Source organism: Mesoplodon densirostris, chromosome 20, assembly GCF_025265405.1.
Source record: "Mesoplodon densirostris isolate mMesDen1 chromosome 20, mMesDen1 primary haplotype, whole genome shotgun sequence".
NCBI classification, from domain to species: Eukaryota; Metazoa; Chordata; class Mammalia; order Artiodactyla; family Ziphiidae; genus Mesoplodon; species Mesoplodon densirostris.
Window position 1 is genome coordinate 14,610,828 of NC_082680.1, and position 16,253 is coordinate 14,627,080.

Below are 16,253 nucleotides of genomic sequence, written 5' to 3' on the forward strand. Positions count from 1 at the left end.
CTCCTAGTTTTAAAGTTGAAACATTTTGATCATTTAGCGGAAGGAAAACGAAGGCATGTTTTATTAAAACATTAAAATAATTACTAATGGAAACAACCTAAAAGAGACTGTCATACAGAGTGAAGTAAGTCAGAAAGAGGAAAGCAAATGTTGTATATTAACGCATATATGTGGAACCTGGAAAAATGGTATAAATGATCTTATTTACAAAGCAGAAATAGAGACACAGACGTAGAGAACAAACATATGGATACCAAGGGGGAAGGAGGGGAGTGGGACGAATTGGGAGATTGGGATTGACATATATACACTACTGATACTATGTATAAAATAGATAGCTCATGAGAACCTACTGTATAGCACAGGGAACTCTACTCAGTGCTCTGTGATGACCTAAATGGGAAGGAAATCAGAAAAAGAGGGGATACATGTATACGTATAGCTGATTCACTTTGCTGTACAGTAGAAACTAACACAATATTGTAAAGCAACTATACTCCAATAAAAATTTAAAAATAAAAAAATAATTATTAATTGGTATTTTTATAAAACATATAAGCATATAAAACTTTAAATTCTACTGCCTGGTATTTACTTACTAAAATACCATTTAAAAAATATATCACACCTATTTCCTAATCATAACATTGTGGCTGTTCCCTAGTTTCAGTTCCATAGGCTTCTTTAAATACCATATTAATGTTCATTATACTGTCATCTAACATTTTTTAAAGTTTTAGTTCTTATGTATAAAGTAAGAGCCCTTCAGTGTTTTAGTTAATGTAAGTTAGCCATTATTAAAAATCAATTTTGTTGAGCAGTGTTTGTTATATATTGGACCTCTTCTACTTTTGAATATTGATAAATAACCTCTTACCATAGGTTTAAGTTAGTTTAGTAAAAACATTATTGCTTTCTTACTATGTGCCAGACACAGTCCTAGTTTCTGCATCAGCTAAAATACAGTGTCTTTGAGGAGCTTACCATATCATCTAAAGACCTGTGAGGAAAGAGGTATGGAAATTTGTGGTTTTATAATTCATAGGCTATAAATTTACAAGTTCAGTAAAATGTGTCAAGAGCTGTGGTAAAAATACACACAGATTATTACCCCTTTCTTTCTAATTTCTAATTCCTGCATAATTTCTATTAATAACAGAGTTAGCACTTTGACATGAGACAAGAGTTTTTATATAAAGTTTACACATAATATTAATAGTTGGATATCAGAAAGATTGTAAATGCTGATGTCGCATATGTGAATTGTGAAGTGTGGATGTTAATCCTGAAGAAATATGTGTTAATAAGCAACGTATATTGAATGTACTGATTAAAATTGTCTGATTAATCCAAAGTAAATGCTCTATAGAGGCATTAAATTGAGCTTTTAAAGAATTATTATCCAGGGCCTCCCTGGTGGCGCAGTGGTTGAGAGTCCGCCTGCCGATGCAGGGGATACGGGTTCGTGCCCCGGTCCGGGAGGATCCCATATGCCGCGGAGCGGCTGGGCCAGTGAGCCATGGCCGCTGAGCCTGTGTGTCCGGAGCCTGTGCTCCGCAACGGGAGAGGCCACAACAGTGAGAGGCCCGCGTACCGCAAAAAAAAAAAAAAAAAAAAAAAAAAGAATTATTATCCACCTGAATCTTTTTAATTTCTCAAATGTTCCTAATATTATTATTTACCACTTGCTAGTTTTTGAAATCATGAGAGTAATATTGTTTGGATGCTTAAAAATATATAACTAGAGATAAAGTAATAAAATAATTAATCTTTTTTCTTCCAATAATCTATCTTACCTTTCTAACCTTACTTCAGAGTTAACTATTATGCACAAGTAAATCTCTGGAGACATTGTAATAGTACAGTGCTTGGTTTCAAAGTGTGTATTAATTCAAAATTCCCTTTGCTTACCACTTAGAGCTGGAATTATGAACATAAAAATATGTATTAAAACCTATTTAAGGAAAAGAGAGTATGTCAGCCTGCCACGATAGAAAATATATAGTGAAGAGAATCCATGAACTCAAAGCTAGAGCATTCAGAAAATTAGAAACTTATTTGTTATGGGACAAGGAGATTTAAGAACATAAAAAATCCACAGAATTTGGCTTCAATTAAATAATAGCATTTCATAAAATACTATAATACATGTTATCAATTTCATGAGTAAAATTAAGAGATTTTTAGATGGAATGTGTCCACAGCGACTAAACGTCAAACACAGACTTTTGAAGACCAAGATGATTCTCTACCCACAGAGCATAAGTGACATGGGAATTTGCAGTTGCTGTGTGTGAAATGCTGTGCAGCTGCATTTCAATGTCAATAGTACTAGATGGACAATAATACTAGACATAGTAGAAAATATGTCTACTACATATTGAAGTATCTTTGTCCCACTCACCTTCCATTTTCCATCTTTTTTTTTACCCAGGGAAATAAGATAGAACCAGGGACTCTGAAAGAGAATTGTACATCCGTGCATGCGGTGGAGAACACAGGCAGAGTAGGAAGTGAAGTGTAAGAGTGGGTATGGGACCAAATAGGAGTCCAGTAGAAACTACAGGAAAGTGGAATCATACTCTTTTTAGACATATTTCAAGGTTGTTCTTGAGTTCTGTTTTTAGGAGCTTTTATGGTATTTCTTAGATCTGACCATACTTGGGTCCTCTGGACCAAGAGGGCAACTCTTTTGAGGGATGTTCTACATATAGCTTTTGTGTGTGGACGAACTTTCATTCTTATACAGAGATTTCTAAAATCACCGGCTGGTTGAGAATCTGTGGATGTCTCAGTCATTGTTGTCATTTTCCCAGTGATGGAGGAAAATACAAAGCTACTTGATACCCTGTCATCCAGACCTTCATGCATCTTTTCTGCATGAGATATTTCCCATTATTAAGCAGCTCCTAAATAGTTTTTAGGTAAAGTGTATCATAATAGTTCAATACCTCTCTTCCACACCTGACCCTAAAACACTTTCTTTTAGTCTGTTGTTGTCAACAGTTCCATATTCAATACAATATTTAAGCAAAAGACCATAAGAAGAAACGTGGAATTAGTTGTAGAGATAAAGGCCATTGCTGTAGATCTTAGTGGGTTGGGAATTTATGTGTTCATAGCTAATTCTATAGGTTGAATTTTGTTTGATGGTATCAAATATATCACAAATATGAACCTATCCCTAGAAATGTCAGTTTTATATAGAAAAGTAGCTCATTTTTGTTGAGATTCAGTTCTGTCTCTAATTTCAGTTCATTTTAACAATGAATCCTTTGTATATATGCATAAATAAACTTGTCACCTGAACATCATTCTAATAGTAAGACTGTGGAAATATCTTTGGAACATAGAGTTTTTATTAGAGGAAGTGTTCATTTTCCATGTCTATTTAAATTGTTCTTTTGAAAAGCACTTTGTAGGCTGAGTGTGCAGGATGTTAGCTAGAAGTTGAAATTGTATTCTAGCATATTTAGAATGTACCTGCCTTTCACACACCACAATCACTTCAAAAGAGGTAATTCTTTTTGCCTCATTTGTAATTCTGTGATGTAAATTCTAAAGTTTCACAAATTGGCTGTGATGGTTATTACAGTATTAACATGGCTACACATCTCTTTGGTTAGTTTACAAGCTTAATTAATCGTGTTTCATTTTCTTTCAGGCTTTCATAGCAGCTTCTTCTAATTTTAAATTGAGATTTATAAAAGAGAACATTTTCTGAGGACTCTCCAATTCTGCTGTCTTTAAAGAAATTCCTTCTCAAAAGAGTCAAATTAGTCAACATTGAAGCCAAGACAAGGAAAAGTGGCACTGGATGTGGAAGGTGAATGTTGACAGGGACTCAAGATCAAAACTTTTCAAGTATGTTTCTGCCACTGGCTGTGTGGCCTGTGGGACGTACTTCATCTTTCTTGGCTTCATTTCACTTGTCAGTTAAAAAGGGCATAATATTTATATCCACAGTGTCTTGTAAGTCATTCATTTTTTGATTTTCATAATGAACACGTTGTTCATATTGAAATGAGCCTGTTATTATGAACAAATGATAGGGTCACAATGAAAAATTCCCTTCCTATGCAGAGAGCCTGAGGGACAGCTCTATTTCCTATTCAGCTTTACACCTTTGCAGATGGATGAGACTTGCACTGCTGCCTAAAGGTCAGTACTCAAAGTATTTGCTGACTCGGCTGAAAGGATAAAGCCTAGAGTTTCAATCTACCTATGTAAAACACCTACTCTCTAGTACTTAGTAGAAATAAAACCTGGGTGCACTTAGGGAAGAATAAAACCTTATTTTTACTGAGAGCCAAAATTCTTATGTTCTAGGACACTATTATTCAATAGCCATATCAGAGAAATAAGATATCAAGTGTAACTCACTTGGCTTTCAAGTGTTTTTAGAACCATAGTCTTCACCACTGTGAATGACACAAGGAATGTGTCTTTCTCCTGTAGCTGTTTGTTCATATCAAAAGAAGTGATACATATAAATTCCTTATTAATTAGACTTATGGTATCTAAATTTTGAAAATATCTGCCCATTTTGTTTTTTTTCTTATCTCCCATCTAGTGTTGCCACTCTAATGAAGAATACTAAAAATGAAAATCTTAAAACTAAATCAGTCAATTCTAACTATCATACATAGAGCAAAAATTATATAAGGAGGCAAAACGATAACAAAGACTGAAATTAGATTTGGGTACTATCTTCCTTATAATTGTAAATTTTCTTTACATTATTACTAGCCTACTTCCTAGTTACAATGAGTGTTACTGTGGCTATTGTGCTAATTCTATGACTTAAAACGTGCTTTCTGTTTCCCATGCAGTGCCAAGTACTGAACTAAGAATTTCACTAGACAACCCTGTCAGTGGCCACTGTTATAACCCTCATTTTATCGATGAGGTGGAGATGTTAAAACACATTTCCAAGGTTCCATCACTGGTAATTGGTAGAAACAGCATTCAAATCCGAGTGTGTCTAACTTTAATTACTAAGCAGCACCTTGTCTGCTAAATAGCATGATGCAGTATTAGTTAAATACTTCTCATGTACATGTTTGCAAATTTAGGTTTAAAATGATTCCCATAAAATGGATTTTTGAGGTAATAAAAATTACCAATGTATTCTGTAAATGTTATTGCCCCCAAAATAAAAGAAACCGCTCCTCTTGTATTTGAGCATGAATGAAAGTTACCCACTTTCCATGGTTCTCCTCTTGTGCCTGATCCCCCACATCTGCAACCTCTGTGTTTAAAATCTCCACAGAATAGTGCAATGGTTCTCTTAAGTGTGGTCCTCTGGTCGGCAGCACCAGCATCACGTGGAAGGTTGTTAGGAATGCACGTTCTTAGACCCCACCCCACACATACTACCACGTCAGAAACTCTGGGAGTGGGTATCAGCAACGTGTTGCACTTCGAAGTTCAAGAACCATTGACCTTGAGTGTTCACAGTGCAGATGGTGAGAAATGAAAATTGGTATTTTATATGTATTTTATAAAGTACAGTACAGGGAAGGAAATTAGGAGCATGGAGGTCGTGACCAGATGTATGCATACTAGATACCAATCATTTATTCAGGTGCTTAAGGTTATGCTAAAATAGATGACTGGAATCATTGTATATGTTTCCAAGCGGCTATGACAGACTTCAATCCTTGACTATCATTCCAAAAGACCAGAATGTTAGCTAATATTCAGAGATGACAGAACATGATGTTTGCTGTCTCCTGGAAAATTAGAAAGTGAATACTTTTCATTATAGTCCAGTGAACAATGATAAGTGCTGAATGGAGATCTCAGTTCAATCCTGGCCTTATTGTAGGTTTAAAGGAAGAGGAAATACTTAGACTCCTTCCTCCCTCCCACCTTCCTAAAAACTCTGGGAAGCAGCAATAAGCAGTAGCATCACAGTGATACTCTTTCTCAGTGCTTAGTATGTGCTGGACAGAAGGGAACACGTTCTGTCACAGTCTCTTAACGTTGATAAGATAAAATTACATTTCTGCTATTTCTGTTCAGCTTATACATCAAAATCATATTTCCCTTACATATTGGTAAAAACCTCCAACTAAGAATTTTGAGAATCAGATGCTTGTAGAGACAGGGCTGCTTCTTATGAAGCTGTGCACCATTGGGAAATTACTGGAAATTAATGCTCCCTGGTCCTTCATTTTCTCACCAGCAAAATAAAGGTTAGCTTTTATGATCCTCTGCCATCTAAGATCCTGAACATTCGTGATAAAATTCAGAAGGAATCTTAAAATAAGATCATGCTCCAGGAAATTGGCTACCTGCCCAAGTCAGAGAAACTCCAGAGCCTGCAACATCCCCTCACTTTGGAAGAGTGGTGACTCATGACTTGTCCTGCCTTTTCTTCTTCTACAGCCTCAGGCCAGGTCACATCTCTTGGGCTGCACTCATCTGAACGGACCTTGCCAAGAGAACACATGCCAGAGCAGCAGTTGGCTGAGTGGTCCTCACCAGTGGAGGAGTGAGTGGATTACCAGAAGGGCTCTGCTGTGGCTCCCAATTAGTGAGGAGTGATGTGGCTGGGAGGCACTGGCCTGGCCAAAAGAGCATTCTTTCACTTCCAGCCAGTTCTCATCATTCTCTACAGAATGTGCCATGTTGGCTAAAACTATGAAGGTAAATAACGTAGCCTCAAGCATACACCTATCTCCTAATTTGAAAATTCCAGGGTTTTAGAGGGGAAACACAGTGCAGTGGTGTTTCTCATCAGGCGACAGACAGCTTAACACTTACAATTTGATTGATAAAATGGAATTTTTTTATAGTCCTGTGGGCTCCGAATTGTTATTGTTCTCAGATTTTTATTGCTTGGTCCTTGTTAATTCAATAAGCAATCTGTATCGCTAGTGTAGAAGACAAATAGCTTTTATAAGTGAAGATCTAAAAACTGAAGTGATGATAATATAACTAAGAACAAGGTTTCATTTATTTTTATCAGTGCAGATTGTATTTTTGGTAACTTCCATGCAAGCAAATCAACATGGTCGTCTTCTGAAGGCCATAACTGAGATGACAAACTGTGGAGTCTTCATGGACTGTCCTACCATGGAAACACATTGAGGGCCGCAGTAATTTAATTACACCAAGAGTTACTATTGGAATAGGTGAGTGCAAACACGAGGAAACTTCTGCAGTACTTCTCCCCACACACTCTGCCCCATAACCCTGCTTCTGCTTTGGAAAATCACTTTTCTAAAATAGCATTTAATTAAGTAACATCTGTCCCATTAAACAACTGTACACTGAATAATATCTACATTAATAGAATAAAGCCTCTTTGGCATCCTTTTCTTTGCCAAGGTCTCTGGGAGCCATGCCAGGAAAATACAGTAAAATCTCCTGGCCCAAAAGTTATGTCCTTCCTTCCCTGCTCTGTGTCTCCATCGTCTATGCCATTTTTTAAAAATCTGTATTATCTTGCTAGAAATGTGAGAGTCTTGCTTTAGTTTATTTGAAACCTGCCTTCTATTTTCAGTGCTATGGTTCTGTTTCAGTGCAATGATATTCTCATCTCTGCAGAGAGCCATCATCTTCTTTGAAGTTGATTCCCCACATTTTTGATCTATATTTTCCAGATACTGATGCAAATGCTCCATCACTACACTTCACAAGGCTCTCATCCCTGCCTTGCTACACTTTGCATGGTCTCTTCCTTTCTCTGAACCTTAAGCCACAAAGAGGCAGGGCCATTTCCAAAATCAATTCCTGGCAGGAGAGAAAGGGCCTCCATGCATCAGGAAACCATTTCAAAGGTTAACAGTATATCCAAGGGCATTAATTAAACTTCTTTCATAAATAAAGGCTCAGTGCTGTCAAAAGGTGGAGTGCATGAGGAGACAAGTCCAAGACTATTGCTTCCTTCACAAAAAAGAAATGAAGCTTTTCACAGACAAAGTCTATTAAACACATTCACCTCCAGATTGTTAGATGTGACAAATAAGAGGGAGAGACAGCAGAAGAGCCCTTAATTCAAGGAATAAAGGGCGCCTTCTCTATTCTGTGTCATTGTGGTCTTGTCTCTAATTCAAAGAGCTCTGGAGTTAGTGATAATTAAGCAAATGATTGATACTGAACAAAGATGATTTTTTAGGTTCATTTGATAACAGTTTTCTTCAGGGAGAGAATCTGTTTATTCCTTTTAACATTGATCCCCACATAGGAGATCAAAAAAGACACAGCCTTTGTTAAACAGCTTAAAAGAATTGGAGAATTTTCTTTCCGAGGCTTTGACTGATGACATTCTTTGCCAATTTATGAAAGGAGAAAAATGGGAAAATTATAGAATAAACTATCATAGTCACTTTAGTTAGAGCATTTTTATATTTACGTCTGCTATCAGCATTTAACAAAATAATGTCAAGGGCAAGGAAATAAACAGCCTGACTTTTGTTGTCACATGGGTACTAAGCCACATCAAGATGAAGTGCAGGCATTAGAAAATTGTAAGTGAATACTGGGCACACAGAGAGCTGGAGCAGCTTATCCAGTCACCAGGCTATAGTGTATCACATATTTCTTAGGTGTGAGTGAGTGGCATGTCAGAGATTAGGTAGAAAGTACATGATGCAGAAAGAAAAATCCACTTAAAATATATTTAATAAAAATTCAAAAGATTGTTTAATTTAAGAGGTCTATTTTTTGTATTAAAATTATTCAACCTACTTTTAAGTGGAGACATGATAGCTGCTAAATCTTCCAAAGAGTAATGGACATGAGGGATCAAGTATAGTCAATCCCCAAGCCTCAGCTTCAGGCTTTGATTTTCAGTCAGGAGAACTCTTTTCAGGCACCCATTTCCAGTGCCTATCCATTTCCCTTTTTCTCTCTGGACTTCTCTCTCTGTCTCAGTGGCTCACACCCCCTTGAAGACACAAATAGTTGGGGGCAAAACACAAGAAGCAAATGGAGTAGACTATTTTCAAGGTGGAGAGTGTCAGGGATAGCCAAGGCTGGATACTGGCTAAGTGGATAAAGGCCAGGGAGAAGCATGGAAGGGTCTGAACCTTGGCCAGGTGCAAGTGATGGCATCATACATAATTCAAAGCTCCAGAGGCAGGGTTAGGGACCGAGGTGCAGAGGAGCCAGGAGAAGATGGGAAGTAGCTCCTGGGACTCAGAGACTTGCTTTGTTCCATCCTGAGTGTATATTTTTTTATTGAGACAGGATTGGCTTACAGGACCAGAACTAGGGTGGACTAGAGAGTTGGTTACTTTTTATCACATGATATCCAAATCTCCTCAGTGTAAGGGGAAGAGGGGTTAAGATTATATGTAGAGCGTATTCCTACAATAGTGGGTAGTATCTCATCCAAAACAAATCAGGGAAATCTAAACCCAGGAAGAAAGTGGGACTGAGGGCCATGCAGGATGCTAGCATTCGTAATCACGAGGAGAGACTAGAATTGTGGGATATATTGTAGAAATGCAAACGTCAGATGAGGGATCCAAGAATCCAGAACTGGAATACATGAAAATAAAAATGCCACAAAGGAGATGAATGCCTGACAATATTGATCAGGAGAAGGAAGACATAAATAAATATTATGAGTGAAAAGGGACTCCTCCTATAAATAGAAATTTAAAAGATAATAACACTATCAACAACTGTATTCTTACAATTTTGAAATCTGAGATGAAATGGAAAAATTCCTGAGAAAATGTAGGTGTAGAAATGATCTAAAGAGGGTTAAAGCTTGAATAATTCTTTTTTTTTTTTTTTTTTTTTTTTTTGCGGTATGCGGGCCTCTCACTGTTGTGGCCTCTCCTGTTGCAGAGCACAGGCTCCGGACGCGCAGGCTCAGCGGCCATGGCTCACGGGCCCAGCTGCCCCTCAGCACGTGGGATCTTCCTGGACCGGGGCACGAACCCATGTCCCCTGCATCGGCAGGCGGACTCTCAACAGCTGCTCCACCAGGGAAGCCCAAAGCTTGAATAATTCTATAAGTATTAAAACAATTAAACTAGTCTTCAAATCTTCAAATAAAACAGATAAAAATAAAAATTTTCAAATAAAACAGCAGAATCAGATGGTTTTACAGGCGAATTCTACCAAATGTTCAAAATGCAGAGTATCTTTAATTTATTTAACTTTGAATTTAACAAACTCTTCTTAATGGTTAGAAAAGAGGGAATATCCAACTCATTCTACAAAAGAAGCATAACCCTCCTATCAAAAGCCAAAAAAGATATGTAAAAGGAAAAATTACAGGTCAATTTTACTTTTCAATATAGGTGTAAAAAATCCTAAAAATAATTTATATTAGAAAACTAGAAAATCAAATGCAATGTATATTAAAAAAGAAAATACACCAAGGCAAGATTGGGTTTATCCTCAATAGGCAAAAAGAATTTATATTAAAAAAATATAATTCACATTAATAAACATTTAGATGGTGAGCAAAATTAACACTGAGTTTTAATATATTAGAGGGTCAGAGAAATCTTACTATAGAAAAATATATTTAAATTTGTTCAACTTGAAATTTTCCAAAATTTACTTGAACACTTAATTATTGTTAATCTTATCATGAAGAATTACTTACGTAAATATTTGCTATTGAATATTTAAACTATAAACAAACAAAATGTTTAAGAGTCTCTTAAGATAGATTCTATATATGTAATTTCTCTTATAGAACAATGTGGTGTGATGTGGCCTTGGGGCAGGAGCCATGAGGTGGGAACTGTGGCCCTTTCGCTGCTGTGAATGAGCTAAGTGGCCCTTAGACTTATTTGCATCACAGCTTTCTAAAATATAAAATTATAATCTTCAAAGTTTATTTTACCTCCCTAGAGTTTTGAATTCTTTATATTAGAAAAACATATTTTTTTTACACTTATGATTTGTGCACGTTTTGTATTTGTGGTACATTAATAAAACTCACCAAATAAAAGTTCTTCTATCACTTTGATAAATTGTGTGATATCAGTTGTCTAACAAAAAAAATAGTTCAAACAATTTAAGCCTATAACTGTTATGATCCAGAGCCCAAGAGGAACTGCATGGCACCCCATCTGAGCACATGGCGTTTTGGCGTGGTCATTCAGTCATGCCTGCCTTGACATGGGCAAGTTCACTCGAGGGTTATTTGGACACTGCATTTTTTGCAGAGTACATGATATTTATGCAGATGTCATGACAAGAAATAGAAAATCATTAAACTTTTCACTAAAAAATATTATAAATTTCTGTGTGAGATTTACACAGAAATATAGCCTCCTCCAATCTCTGATTCTCACCTAGAACCTAATCTCCAACTTCTTCCTGAGCCATACTCTGTCCTACAGAATCAAAACACCTTATGGCCAGAAGAGTGCCTGACAGATAGTAGGCACTGAATCAGTGATTTTTAAAGGACTGAATGGATGATGATTAGAATTTCACTTTCTGTGCTGACTCCCCATACCCACTATTGAAGGCATGACTTTTTTCTTCCTTTTTAAAAATCATGGTGTGCCTAGTCCCCAAAACAGATCTGTGCTTAGTGGATGGATTAATGATTACTGCAGTTGTTAAAGTTGTAAACAGACCAAGGCTGTTCAATCTAACACAATAGACATTTATTAAAGACACACCACATGTTATCATATGATATATATATGCATTGCAAGCAAGGTTATTGAAGTATGTATAGTACAAAGAATAAAAATAATGAAGAATAGGCAAAGGGGAAGTTCATATAAGAAAATAGAAATAATAGTCTCTAAGTTGGCCCCCAGTGGCCTCACCTCTTTGTCTCCATGCTTTTGTGCAGTTCCCTCCCTTTGAGTGTAGGCTGGACCTGGTGGCTTCCTTTTAATTGAATAGAATATACCAGAAGTGATGGGACATCACTTCTGAGATTAGGTTACAAAAAGACAGTGACTTGCATCTTCTTTATTGCTTTCTCTATTGCTCACTTAGTCTGCCATGAATGTGAGCGGAAATGTGGAAAAGGCCCCTTGACAAGGAACTGAGCAAGTCCTCTGATGAACAATCAGAAACTCAGGACTTCAGTCCAACAGCCTGTGAAGTGCTGGATCCTATCAACAACCACGTAAGTGATTCCAAGGAAGCAGATACTCCTTTCCTTAAGCCCTTAGTTGACAAGAGAGCCCTGGCCAAAATTTGCTCGCAAACTTGTCTGAGACCTTGGGGCAGAGTCACCCAGCTAAGCTGCACCCACAGAGACTATGAGATAATAAATGTTTGTTGCTTTTAAGCCCTAATATTTTGGGTAATTTATTATGCAATAATAGGAAACTAATATATTCAGGAATAAAATTAACACGTCAACATATATATTGTATTGTGTAGTTGATACACAATTGCTTGAAGCAAACCTAAGTCTAGTATCTAAGTTAATGGAAAGCCAAAGCAGAGAGAGACACCACCATTTACAAGAAATAGTAATCAGACAATAAATACGACTCAATTGTTTATGAGAATCATTGCTTTCCTTCATTTTGGAGTCAGAAGAAGTGTTTCCCATTACTCCTCTTAAGGTGACCCCTGGTGATGTCTTTAATATCCTCACTACAATGAATAAATAGTGATCCATAGGTTTACTCTCAATATACAACATCTCTCAATATATGTCAATGACAGAGTGCTGAAGCTTTGTTTGTGAGTATTTTTACAAGAGGCAACAAAAACAGTGTAAAACAAACATTATTTTGATGGTCAGGATTGACCTTAGGAGAAAATTTAGAACGTGCAGATAAATGTATGAATTCTAGCTCTATTCTTAATAAGAATTGAAGAGTGTAAACTTCAAGGTTGTAATCAAAGGCAAGAACCAAAAGTAAAGATATTTTGTTTTGCAATTTTAGTGTTTTTTAAAAATATATTTTATTGAAATAGAGTTGATTTACAATGTTGTGTTAGTTTCTGGTGTACAGCAAAGTGATTCCATTTTTTATATATATATTTTATATATATTGTATATTTTTTATAATATATTCTTTTTCATATTCTTTTCCATTATGGTTTATTACGGGATATTGAATATAGTTCCCTGTGCTATACAGTAGGACCTTGTTGTTTATCCATTCTATATATAATAGTTTGCATCTGCTCATCCCAAACTCCCAATCCCTCCTTCCCCCACCTCCCCTCCCCCTTGGCAACCACAAGTCTGTTCTCTATATCTGTGAGTCTGTTTCTGTTTTGTAGATAAGTTCATTTGTGTCATATTTTAGATTCCACATATAAGTGGTATCATATGGTATTTGTCTGTCTCTTTCTGACTTACTTCACTTAGTATGATAATCTCTAGATCCATCCATGTCATGTTGCAATTTTAAAAGAGATCCATAAATTTTTAAAAAATCTGTAAGGCAGAAGGTAGAATCAAGGTCCTTTTATTAAAACTAAGTACGATAGTCAGTGCTTTTGTAGTACCAATGTAAACAAGCTACATTAGAAAGTAGTTTTTGAAAGGGAGGGTAAAACAAGTAGTCTCATCCTCCAGCAGCTGTTCCAGCCAATGTCAACAACTAGTTGTGACATATAAGCCTGTAAGTGAAATAGCTCATAGATGGCTACCAAAGCTTTCTGTCCTCATAGTCTCAGTTGTAGTAAGTTCCTCTCCTTGAAACTGCTCATTTAATCCTGAACTGGGAAATAACTGTACTAGGTATTCTGAAATGAACAGCATCTGTTTTCCTTTGCTCACTAGTAGCATATATATCCTCAGAAGGACAATTTATACTTTCTTCAAACAAACAGGATCCCTTACTCCATGTGTTAATAACGACTAGGTAATAATTTTTTGATTAAGAAGTTTTATTAACTTGACTCTTTTTCATTTTAATCCCCTTTAATTTTCTGCAAATATTATTTCTGTCATACCTATCTCCTTGATATAATTGATCTCCTGGAGTACTATAAAAACAAACTTTCTATTTATTTATGTGGCCTTCTAACAGAGCAGAAACCTCATTTTCTGCTCTGCCTTTTCCCCAATTTGACCAAAGGAACATGAAATCGTGGGGATTTATGGAGGGAGATTTGTCAGTCTTTTCTTATTTACTTCAACTGTGAGATGTAAATTGAATTTGGGGCCTTTTCTTCAAGAATATGTTATTTACTATCAAATACGTTTATGTTAGTGGATCAGACATAGGTAAGGTATTTCTATGATAACCTTGTAAGGTGGGTTAGAGTGCTCTGGGTTCTAGAATAATGGCTTGCTTTCTTGCGTGTGCAAACGTGGCTTTTGTTTCTGACTATCTCATTTGAACACCCTTGGTCTGCTGGAGAGTCAGTGTATACTTATGTAAAACTGAATAGTCTGAGGACAGCTGAACTACTTATTGCTGCCATGTTAACAGACACAGCAGATGATTACATGATTGCCTCAGCGATTGTGATCATTATTGATTGCGAATAGAGTGTACGAGAACCAATTAATAGTGTCGTGCCTGCTTCCTTCCTTGCTGAACTCATGTGACTTTACTCGATGGTAATTGTGGCATGCCCGAGTTTGAGGAATGATCAAAACCTAAAAGAAAAATGAGAAGATAATGAAAACCATTTTAAAATATGAATGTGGCATATGTTAATATAAACCCATCATCCAGATTTCTTAATGGACTCGTTCAGTATTTAGATAATTCCAGGGAGACATGGGAATGGTGAGGCCGTCTGATATTACCTCAAATGCATTAAAGAGCATTCATATATGTGGAATAAAGGATTATCTAAAATAATTAAAATTCAGCTGCAGTTACAGAATGAACATACCACCTCCTATATCTCATCACTGTTGTGTTTCTTTTTTTTTTTTAATGGGACTTCTTTATTTAGTGATTAATCAGGGATATTCAGTGATTTGCAGTGGGGCTCCTCATTATTACTGTGAATTAACAGAATGGTTCTCTTGTCCTTAGTAATTCGTTTGAGTTGGAAATGAGGAAAAGACAACACCTTCTAGGGGCTGCTCAGTACTACCTTTATCTTTCTTTAATGTTTGTTAGCTAAATATGGAACTTTAATTTCCTCCTTAATTATCAAGGAGTCTTTGGCTAAATGGGCATACCCCCCCCCCAGGCACCATTGCTTATTTTCACCTTACTTTTTTGAAACATGTTATTTATAAACTTGCACAGTAGTCCACAAGCATTTCTATGGGAAAAAAGAAAAAAACTCACCAATATTAAATAGCATCTTCAATGATTTTGTCTTATTTGATCCTCCCAGTAGCACTTCAAAAAAAGCTATGAGGGAATGTGCTTTGCAAGAAGGAAACAGACTCATTGCTGAAGTTGTTACTTCCTCAGCATCCCGTGTCTAGGTGGGTAAACTGAGATTCAAACTTAGGTCTGAGTGTCAGGCCCACAGTTGTGACAAAGCAGAGCATTCTTTCATTTATCCTGAATTGGCGTAGATTTAGCCATCTCATCACCGTTTCTTCTCCATTTTACCACTCGGCAAGTGATACTTAGTAGTTTTCCTAACTTTACCTTGTCATGGAAGATCAGAGATATTCAAGCTCATGTGCAGATTTATTTTCCCTAGACTTTGCAGATTCTATGGAAGTTAATTCTGTAGTAGAAAATCTGAAATTTGGACTAAAACTGTCCCTGCAGTGTGTGTCTACAATCCAAAGGATTCTAACAAGCTAGGGTAAAGACTTGTCATTTTGGTCAAATTCTACATTTCCAATGTAATAATAATAATAATAACAGTAATAATGACAGCTATACTTTACTGATTGTGAAATATAGTCTAGGCTTTCCTCCACACAGAAACATGGCTGAGTAGGTTATGACTACCCAAGTTTTTCAAATAAGAAAAAAGATGGTGTGTCTTAGTTAAGAAATTCACCCGAAGTCTTACAGCTAGTAAGCAGCAGCGTTAAACTAATATTTGTCCATCGTTGGTGAACATTTTATATTTTCCTGGTATTAGTTATATGTAGCCTTTTCTCCCCATATTGGCCCTTGCTATTGCATTTACTGTGTTAAGATTTTTTGTTTTACCAAGGGTTATCATGGTGACAGCTGAAATGATTTTGAAATCAGTAGTAATTATTTATACAAAGAGAATTTTGAAAATTCACAATCCCTCAGCAAACATCTCTCCAAGAAATTAAGATCAAGATCTTATTCCTGCTTTTCACATGAGGGAAAAATAGAGCCTTATGCATTATAATCTACCTTTCCCCATGCGGTTCTTGCAGCACACCTTGAGAGAGTTACCTTTGGATGCCAAGACAAGTATTGTTCAGAAAA